Below are 9,370 nucleotides of genomic sequence, written 5' to 3' on the forward strand. Positions count from 1 at the left end.
TCAGTGCTTCCCCACTGTCCCGGCCTGAGCAATGCGAACGTGTGATAAGGACAGAGGATCATGTTCTCAAAGTGGTAGCCGTGGAACCATCTGCCCCCATTCGAAGAACGCTTGTCCTTCTTTATCTCCCCCAAATTCTCCCGTCCTGGTGAAAGGTAGGCCTCCACCTTGGGGAAGTGAGTGGGTATGCCAGCTGCCCCACTCGAGCCCCAGAGTTCCTTTCCTGGGCACAAACCCCTCTCACATGCAAGCGTTCTCACCGTGTCACCCGGGGGCCTGGGGTGGGGGGAGCAGATGGGAGGGGGTCTGTGAGTCACTAGGAGTCTGTCCCTTGTCTGGGATGTGTGTCCACAGCTGCAGTCACACGACTGCATGGCTGCAGGAGAGATTTTTACCGTGTATGTGTCTGCATTTTTTGAATTTTGAAAGCATTACCTATTTCAAAAGTACAGCTGAAACATAAAGTAACTCTGGCAGAAGCCTCCACGCGGGGGCCAGGACTGCGGGGGGTGCCTCACCTCAGGGGGAGGGCATCAGAGGCAACGAACTCACTCTCCAAATTCCAAAACGAATTTCTGTTCTTAAAAAGTACCCCTCCCACTGAGCCCCAAAGAGCATTTACCTTGATTGCCTTGTCCGTTAATTGTCTTGCTATTTTGTATATGTCTAATTTGGGGGAAGAAATCAAGTCTTGGGAAATTCCTCGTTTTAATTCTACAAAAGAGAAACAGACATCAAGGCAAAGGAAAGAGCAAACAAGTGACATTCGGACTCAGGAGACACCAGTCTAATCCCCATGTCCAGCCCCCCATGGCGCTCGGTCAGCCCTCAGCCTCTGCCTGGGCCAGCCTTCCAGCCACCAGCCCCTCTGGGCCCCTCTCTGGACCCTGGCCACGACTCCCATCAGCACACAACAAGTGTAGCAGTGTCCATATATACGTTAAAATGAAAACCCTCGTCCCTGCACCCTGCCCACTCCCTCCTCCACCTCTCAGCTCTCCTCTCTCCACAGCCTGTCTGCTGGCTCCACCACAGACAAGCTCGGGCCAAGGTCACACACGCACAGGCCAATCCCACGGTCACTCCCTGTGTCCTGGCCTCTGCCAGCGCTGGACACTCAGCCGGCCAGCCCCTGCTGCCCTGAGCCCCGCTCTCCCTCCCTCACTGCCGCCCCTTCTCTCTCCCCACGCCCTAACTGTGGCCGGGCCCAGGCCCGGACCTCAGACATCTGTGTTTCGCCTCCCTGCCCACCCTGGGCCATCTCATCCCAGATGGTGGCTTGAATTCCACGGGGCAGATGCTCCTGCAGCGTACACACCCCGGCAGACCATCCGACCTCCCGACGCCTCCTGGACCCACAGTCCCTGGACGTCCAAAGAGCATCCCAGGTGGGCAGACAGGCAGTGGACACCCCGGCCACTCACCCACCTGCTCCTCCTGCAGCTCCCTCCACCCCGTGGACCCCAGAGACCCACATCCACGGAGACAACTGATGCAGGCAAGGGAGAGCCCCGCGGCCCTGAGCAGGGGTGGGGCTGCAGCAGCGGCCCGTCCACACGGAGAGGGGAGCCCTAGCCCCACCTGGGGACACATGGTAACCAGACGTGAGTCACAGGCGCGAGTGTGAAAGTGTGCACAGGAGCCGGGAGGGGCTCTCAGAGCCTTGGGCAAGGCAGCAAGTCCGAGATGCTCCACAAAAGCACTGACCATCGAAGCTAAAATGGGCAAATCAGACTTTATCAAAATTGAAATGTTCTCCTCAGCTAAGAAAACGAGAAGGCAAACCCTAGACTGGGGGAAAAAAAATACAATACATTCAACCAACAAAGCAGACACCAAGGGTGCATCTGAGGGCTTCCACACGTGGGGAGTTCTGGACAAAGTCAGTTACAAACCAGAGCAGGGCTGGCAGGACCACCAGGAGGACAAAGTGGCCTCAGCTGCAGATAGTGACAGGCACTGCCCTCAGTCACTGACACAACCACAAAGGTCAGCGAGGACGAGGATTGAATGTGACTGTCCAACCCTCACCTCACGAGCACACAGAACACCTCGCTCAGTGGCCACCATCCTGCTCATTCCAAGACACAGGGAACATTTATTAAAATTGACCACGGAGATGTTCTTCACCAATTTCAAAGGGACAGTAGCCACATAGATCATGTCACCTGATCACAGAGCCGTGAAGTCAGGGAGTTTAATCAGAAGACAAAGCAACAACGGGAGACTAACACACATTTCACAAATGTGCTTCTGAATAACCCGCGTCACAGAGGAGATCAGGATAAAAAGTAATGCATGTTTCTTAACTAAATGAGAGTTAAAATACGAAGTATCGAATCTTGTAGCTAGGTTCTGTTTATACAGCGATTTTTAGCTGTAGATGCAAATAGTGGAAAATAATAAAGGCTAAGGACAGTCAGTGAAGCATCCATCTCAGATATTAGAAAGATCACCTCAAAGTCAAACCCAAAGAAATCACCAGAAAACTACCAGCAAATTCAAACCCAAACAAATTATCAATACCAGATATTACCAGAGGAGACATTAACAAAATGTTTTTGGGGGGACTTCCCTGGTGGCACAGTGATTAAGAACCTGCCTGCCAATGCAGGGGACACGGGTTCGATCCCTGGTCCGGGAAGATCCCACATGCTGCGGAGCAACTAAGCCCGTGCGCCACAACTACTGAGCCCACGTGCCACAACTACTGAGCCTGTGCCTAGAGCCTGTGCTCCACAACAAGAGAAGCCACTGCAATGAGAAGCCCGTGCACCACAACGAAGAGTAGCCCCCGCTCTCCTCAACTAGAGAAAACCCGCATGCAGCAATGAAGACCCAACACAGCCAAAATTTAAAATAAATAATTTTTTTTTAAAAACCCACAAATGTACTATAAAGAAAATTAGCAAAACCAAAAGTTGGATCTTTGAAACATTTTTTTTCAAGTTGATAAACCTCTAAATAGACTGACCACAACACTATGAGACTAGAAATCAACTACAAGAAAAAAAAACTGCAAAAAACACAAACCCGTGGAGGGTAAACAATATGCTACTAAACAACCAATGAGTGACTGAAGAAATCAAAGAGGAAATTTTAAAATATATGGAGACAAATAAAAATGGAAACACAACAATCCAAACTCTATCAGACATAGCAAAAGCAGTTCTAAGAGGGAAGTTGTAGCGATACAAGCCTACCTAAGGGCACAAGAAAAATCTCAAATAAACAACCTAATCTTACACCTAAAGCAACTAGAAAAAGAAGAACAAAGGAAACCCAAAGTTAGTAGAAGGAAAGAAATCATAAAGATCAGAGCAGAAATAAATGAAATAGCAACTAAAAAAAACAATGGAAAAGATCAATGAAACTAAAATCTTGTTCTCTGAAAAGGTAAACAAAATTCATAAATCTTTAGCTACACTCATCAAGAAGAAAAGGAAGAGGGCCCAAATCAATAAAATCAGAAATGAAAAAGGAGAAGTTACAACCCACACCACAGAAATATAAAGGATCATAAGAGACTACTGCAAGCAACTCTATGCCAATACAGTGGACAACCTAGAAGAAATGGACAAATTCTTAGAAAGATACACTCTCCCAAGACTGAACCAGGAAGAAACAGAAAATATGAACAGACCAATTACCAGTATTGAAATTGAATTAGTAATTTTAAAACTCCCAACCAGCAAAAGTCCAGGACCAGATGGCTGCACAGGTAAATTCTACCAAACATTTAGAGAAGAGTTAACACCTATCCTTCTGAAACTATTTCAAAACACTGCAAAGGAAGAAACACTTACAAACTCATTCTATGAGGCCACTATCACCCTGATACCAAAACCAGACAAAGATATCACAAAAAAAGAAAATTACAGGCCAATATCACTGATGAACATAGATGCAAACATCCTCAACAAAATACCAGAAAACTGAATCCAACAATACATTAAAAGGATCATACACCATGATCAAGTGGGATTTATCCCAGGGATGCAAGGATTTTTCAATATCCACAAATCAGTCAACATGATACACCACATTAACAGACTGAAGAATAAAAACCACGTGATCATCTCAATAGATGAAGGAAAGGCTTTTGACAAAATTCAACATCATTTATGATGAAAACTCCCCAGAAAACAGGCTTAGAGGGAACCTACCTCAACATAATAAAGTCCATATATGACAAACCCACAGCTAACATCATACTCAGTGGTGAAAAGCATTACCTCTAAGATCAGGAACAAGACAAGAATGCCCACTCTCACCACTTTTATTCAACATAATTTTGGAAGTCCTAGCCACAGCAGTAAGAGAAGAGAAAGAAATAAAAGGAACCGAATTGGAAAGGAAGAAGTAAAACTGTCACTGTTTGCAGACAACATGATACTATACATAGAAAATCCTAAAGATGCCACCAGAAAACTACTAGAGCTCATCAGTGAATTATATGAAAGTATAAAGTTGTAGGATACAAAATTAATATACAGAAATATGCTGCATTTCTATATACTAACAACAAAAAATCAGAGAGAGAAATTAAGAAAACAATCCCATTTATCATTGCATTGAAAAGAATAAAATACCTAGGGATAAACCTACCTAAGGAGGCAAAAAACCTGTAGTCCAAAAACTATAAGATGCTGATGAAAGAAATTGAAGATGACACAAACAGATGAAAAGATATACCATGTTCTTGGATTGGAAGAATCAATATATTAAAATGACCACACTAGCCAAAGCAATCTATAGATTCAATTCAATCCCTATCAAATTACCAATGGCATTTTTCACAAAACTAGAACAAATAATTTTAAAATTTGTATGGAAACACAAAAGACCCTGAATAGCCAAAACAATCTTGAGAAAGAAGAATGGAGCTGGTGGCATCACACTCCCTGACTTCAGACTATACTACAAAGCTACAGTAATCAGAACAGTATGGTACTGGCACAAAAACAGAAATATAGATCAATGGATAGAGAGCCCAAAAATAAACCCATGCACTTATGGTCAATCAATCTACAAGGCAAGGATATACAATGGAGAAAAGAAAGCCTCTTCAATAAGTGGTGCTCGGAAAACTGGACAGCTACAGGTAAAAGAATGAAATTAGAACATTCTCTAACACCATATACAAAAATAAACTCAAAATGGATTAAAGACCTAAATGTAAGACTGGATAAAACTCCTAGAGGAAAACATAGGGAGAAGACTCTTTGACATAAATTGCAGCAATATTTTTTTGATCCATCTCCTAAAGTAATGAAAATAAAAGCAAAAATAAACAAATGGGAACTAATTAAACTTGAAAGCTTTTGCACAGCAAAGGAAGCCATAAACAAAATGAAAAGACAACCTATGGACTGGAAGAACAAATTTGCAAATGATGCAACTGACAAGGGATTAATTTCCAAAATATATAAACAGCTCAGTATCAAACAAACAACCCAATCAAAAAATGGGATTTAGAAGATCTAAACAGACATTTCTCCAAAGAAGACTTACAAATGGCAATAGGCACATGAAAAGATGCTCAATATCACTAATTACTAGAAAAATGCAAATCAAAACTACAATGAGGTATCACCTCACACCAGTCAGAATGGCCACCATCAAAAAGTCTACAAAGAGGGGCTTCCCTGGTGGCGCAGTGGTTGAGAATCTGCCTGCCAGTGCAGGGGACACGGGTTCGAGCCCTGGTCTGGGAAGATCCCACATGCCGCAGAGCAACTGGGCCCGTGAGCCACAACTACTGAGCCTGTGTGTCTGGAACCTGTGCTCCGCAACAGGAGAGGCCGTGACAGTGAGAGGCCCACGCACTGCGATGAAGAGTGGCCCCCACTCGCCATGACTAGAGAAAGCCCTCGCACAGAAACGAAGACCCAACACAGCCAAAAATAAATAAATAAATAAATAAATTTATTTTTTTAAAAAAGTCTACAAATAATAAATGCTGGAAAGGGTGTGGGGAAAGGGAACCCTCCTACACTGTTGGTGGGAATGTAAATTGGTGTAGCCACTATGGAGAAGAGAATGAAGGTTGCTTAAAAAACTAAAAATAGGGTTACCATATGATCTAGCAATCCCACTCCTGGGTGTATAGCTGGAAAAGACGAAAACTCTAATTTGAAAAGGTACATGCACCCCCATGTTCACAGCAGCACTATTTACAGTAGCCAAGACATGGAAGCGACCTAAATGTCCATCAACAGATGAATGAATAAAGAAGATGTGGTATACATATATATACATATACAATGAAATATTACTCAGCCACAAAAAAGAATGAAATAATACCATTTGCAGCAACATGGATGGACCTAGAGATTATCATATTAAGTGAAGTAAGTCAGATAGAGAAAGACAAATATCATTTGATATCACTTATGTGTGGAATCTAAAAAAATGATACAAATGAACTTACTTACAAAACAGAAATAGATTCACAGATATAGAAAACAAACTTACGGTTACCAAAGGAGAAAGGTGGGGGGGAGGAATAAATTAGGAGTTTGGGATTAACAGATACACACTACTATCTACAAAATAAATACACAACAAGGACCTGCTGTATAGCACAGGGAACAATATCTTGTAATAACCTATAATGGAAAAGAATCTGAAAAAGCATATATATATATAGCTGAATCACTTTGCTGTACACCTGAAATGAACACAACATTGTAAATCAACTATACTTCAATAAAAAAAGATATTATGAACATCCACATGTCAATAATTTGGCAATTCATATGAAATGGACATTTTCCTTAAACGACACTGCTTATCAAAAGTGACATAAAAGAAATAGAAAATCCAGATGGGCCTATTTCTGTTAAACAAATTAACTCCATATTTAAAATGTTTCCCACAATGAAGCCAGGCCTAGATGGCATTACAGGTCAATCTGTCCAAATATTTCAGAAAAAAAAAAACCCCAAAAGAACCCCCATATAAACCCTTTCACTAGAGAGGAAGGTAGAAAAGCCTTTTCAACCCTTTCTTTTTTTTTTTCTTTTTCAAGATTTTTTTATGAGGTCATGCATTTAACACCAAAATCTGACAAGGACCTTTTTAAAAGAAAGAAATATTACAAGCCAATCTTGCTCATAAAAATAGACACAAAAATCTTAAAATATTTGTAAATCAAATCCAGTGACATAAAACAGTACACTTGACCATGTGCTATTTGTTCTAGGGATACAAAGTTTGTTTAATATTTGAAAATCCATAGCATAATCATTTGATAGACTAAAGGAAAAAATATGCAGAAGAAACATATGATAAAATGTAATAACTATTTGTTTTAAAACTCTCAGTAAACCAGGAATAAAGGGAACTTCCTTTAAAACTTATAGCAACAAGAATTTATAGGTGTTTAATTTATAATTTTTGTGAATGACAACTTAATTAAAAGACACTTGTACATTTTATAGGGAAAATATTAACCATTAGGGCTTACAGAAAGGTATTCTGGTGAACCTGGATCAGTTTAGGACCTCTGTTATATAACTATAAACTAGGTTCTAAAATGAAAATTTAATATTTTAGATAAATTTGCCAAAGAAAACTTGACAGTCAAAGAAATGTGAAAAAAAATCATGTTTAAAAAATAAAAAAACCTTATACATCATATTTCATGGTGAAGCACTGAGCACTTTCCTCCTGAGTGTGGAAACAAAAAAAGATGTCCACTATATCATATCTATTCAACATTATACTCAAAAGTGCTAGCCCATGCAATAATGCAAGAAAAGGAAATAAGAGGTACAAAGACTGAAAAGATCTGCAGGTGATGATTGTGTATGTAACAAATCTAATTATATGAGTTAGTAGTGTATTTACCAACGTCACCAACCACCAAGCCAGGAAAATGAATTCAACTGTATTTCTATACACTAGAGACAATTAGAAAATGAAACTCAAAAATGCCACCTACAGCAGTGTTAAGCATGGATTATCCGGGAGTGATTCTAACAAAAGGTCTTGCACACCTGTAACTAAAAGTGGGAACCTTACTGACAAGAATGAAAGAGCTATTGTTCATGGTCAGAAGTCTGGATATTAAGATGTTAGTTCTCACCCCAATTGATCTACACATTCAATGGAATCACAAAATCCCAGCAGGACTCTCGTGTGTGTGTGTGTGTGTGTGTGTGTGTTGGGGGGGTTATATTAACAATTGATTCTAAAAATGCAAGAAAACCTGAGCACATCTTGAAAAAACAAAGTCAGAGAAATATTAAGACTTATTACGAGGCTCCTGGAATTAAAGCAGGTACTTCGGAATAAGGACGGGCAGACAGATCAACAGAACAGACGGATGCCCCCTCCCCGAGCCTGAGCTCGGCGGTCCCTTTCAGGAAACCCAGGGCGGCGGGCGCAGGACAATACTGACTAGATTCTCCTCTCTGCTCCCCTTCCGATGACGCGGACGGTTCCATTCCGGCCTCGGCCTCGGGCACCTCGCCCTTCCTCCCTTCCACTGCCTGGACCCCTGCAAGGGGGTATCAGTGCTGATAGAAGCAGGGAGCTCAGAGGGGCGAGAGCAGGGCTGGGGTGGAGGGGGAAGTCTGGGGTTGAGGGGGGCGCAGGCTAGGGTCGGGGTGGGGGGTCCGAAGGCGGGGTCCAGAGGTGGAGGGCTGGGCAGGTCTGGAGTAGGGAGGCGGTCAGGAGTTCCGAAGGAAGGGTAGGTCCGGGACTCCGCGGGGGTGGTCTAGAATCCCAGGGCGGAGGGGCGGAGGGGCGGAGGGGCGGAGGGCGGTTGTTCCCGTGCTCACCCGGGCCGGGGCCCGTGCCCTCGCCCCCAGTCGCGCTGTCCCGCGTCCTCCGGTTGCCCGGGGTGACGGGCCCGGGCCGCGCGGCGCATTGTGCAGCACCGGGGCGCCGGCAGCGAGGCCCGGGGAGCGCGGCGCGGCGGCGGCCGGCGCGGGGCGTGGGGCTGCGCGGGCGCGCGGGCGGCAGGGGGCGGCGGGAGCGGCTCCGGGAGTGGCTCAGAGTGCGGCTCCGAGGACGACGGCGCGCGAGGGGCGTGGGGTCCCACAGGCCGCGGTCGGGGGCACCCAGGCGGGGTCCCCGGCAGGGGCTGCAGTCCGAGGCGCGGCCACGGCCCGCGCGGGAGCCGGGGCGCCGGGGGCCGGGCATGGTGTCCGCGGGGAGGAGGGCCCGCGAGTGGCGAGCGCCCCGCCTGGGATCACGCGATCCTGCCCCGCTCCGGGTGTCAGGGTCACACAGACCCGCCCTGCCCGTCAGAGCCCCCCAAGTCATAAAGACCCGAGGGCCACACCCAGGCCCCCGCCCCTGCGGAACCAGCCGGGCTGTCCAGGGCAGGCTCTGTCCTGGGGCCCTCGGGCCTCTTTCT

At 44.9% G+C, this 9,370-nt stretch overlaps 1 protein-coding gene across 1 annotated transcript in view; it reads right to left on the reverse strand.

Annotated features, from left to right (window-relative positions):
* TTLL8 (tubulin tyrosine ligase like 8) overlaps positions 1-8,825 on the reverse strand; it is a 57,809-nt gene extending 48,984 nt beyond the window's left edge. Inside the window, 2 exon segments of the mRNA XM_082351514.1 lie at positions 623-714; positions 8,790-8,825. The gene's annotated coding sequence lies outside the window, so the exon portion shown is untranslated.
* Positions 8,826-9,370: the final 545 nt, after the last annotated feature.

This window comes from Balaenoptera borealis (genome assembly GCF_965194805.1).
Source record: "Balaenoptera borealis genome assembly, chromosome: 13".
Taxonomy (NCBI): domain Eukaryota; kingdom Metazoa; phylum Chordata; class Mammalia; order Artiodactyla; family Balaenopteridae; genus Balaenoptera; species Balaenoptera borealis.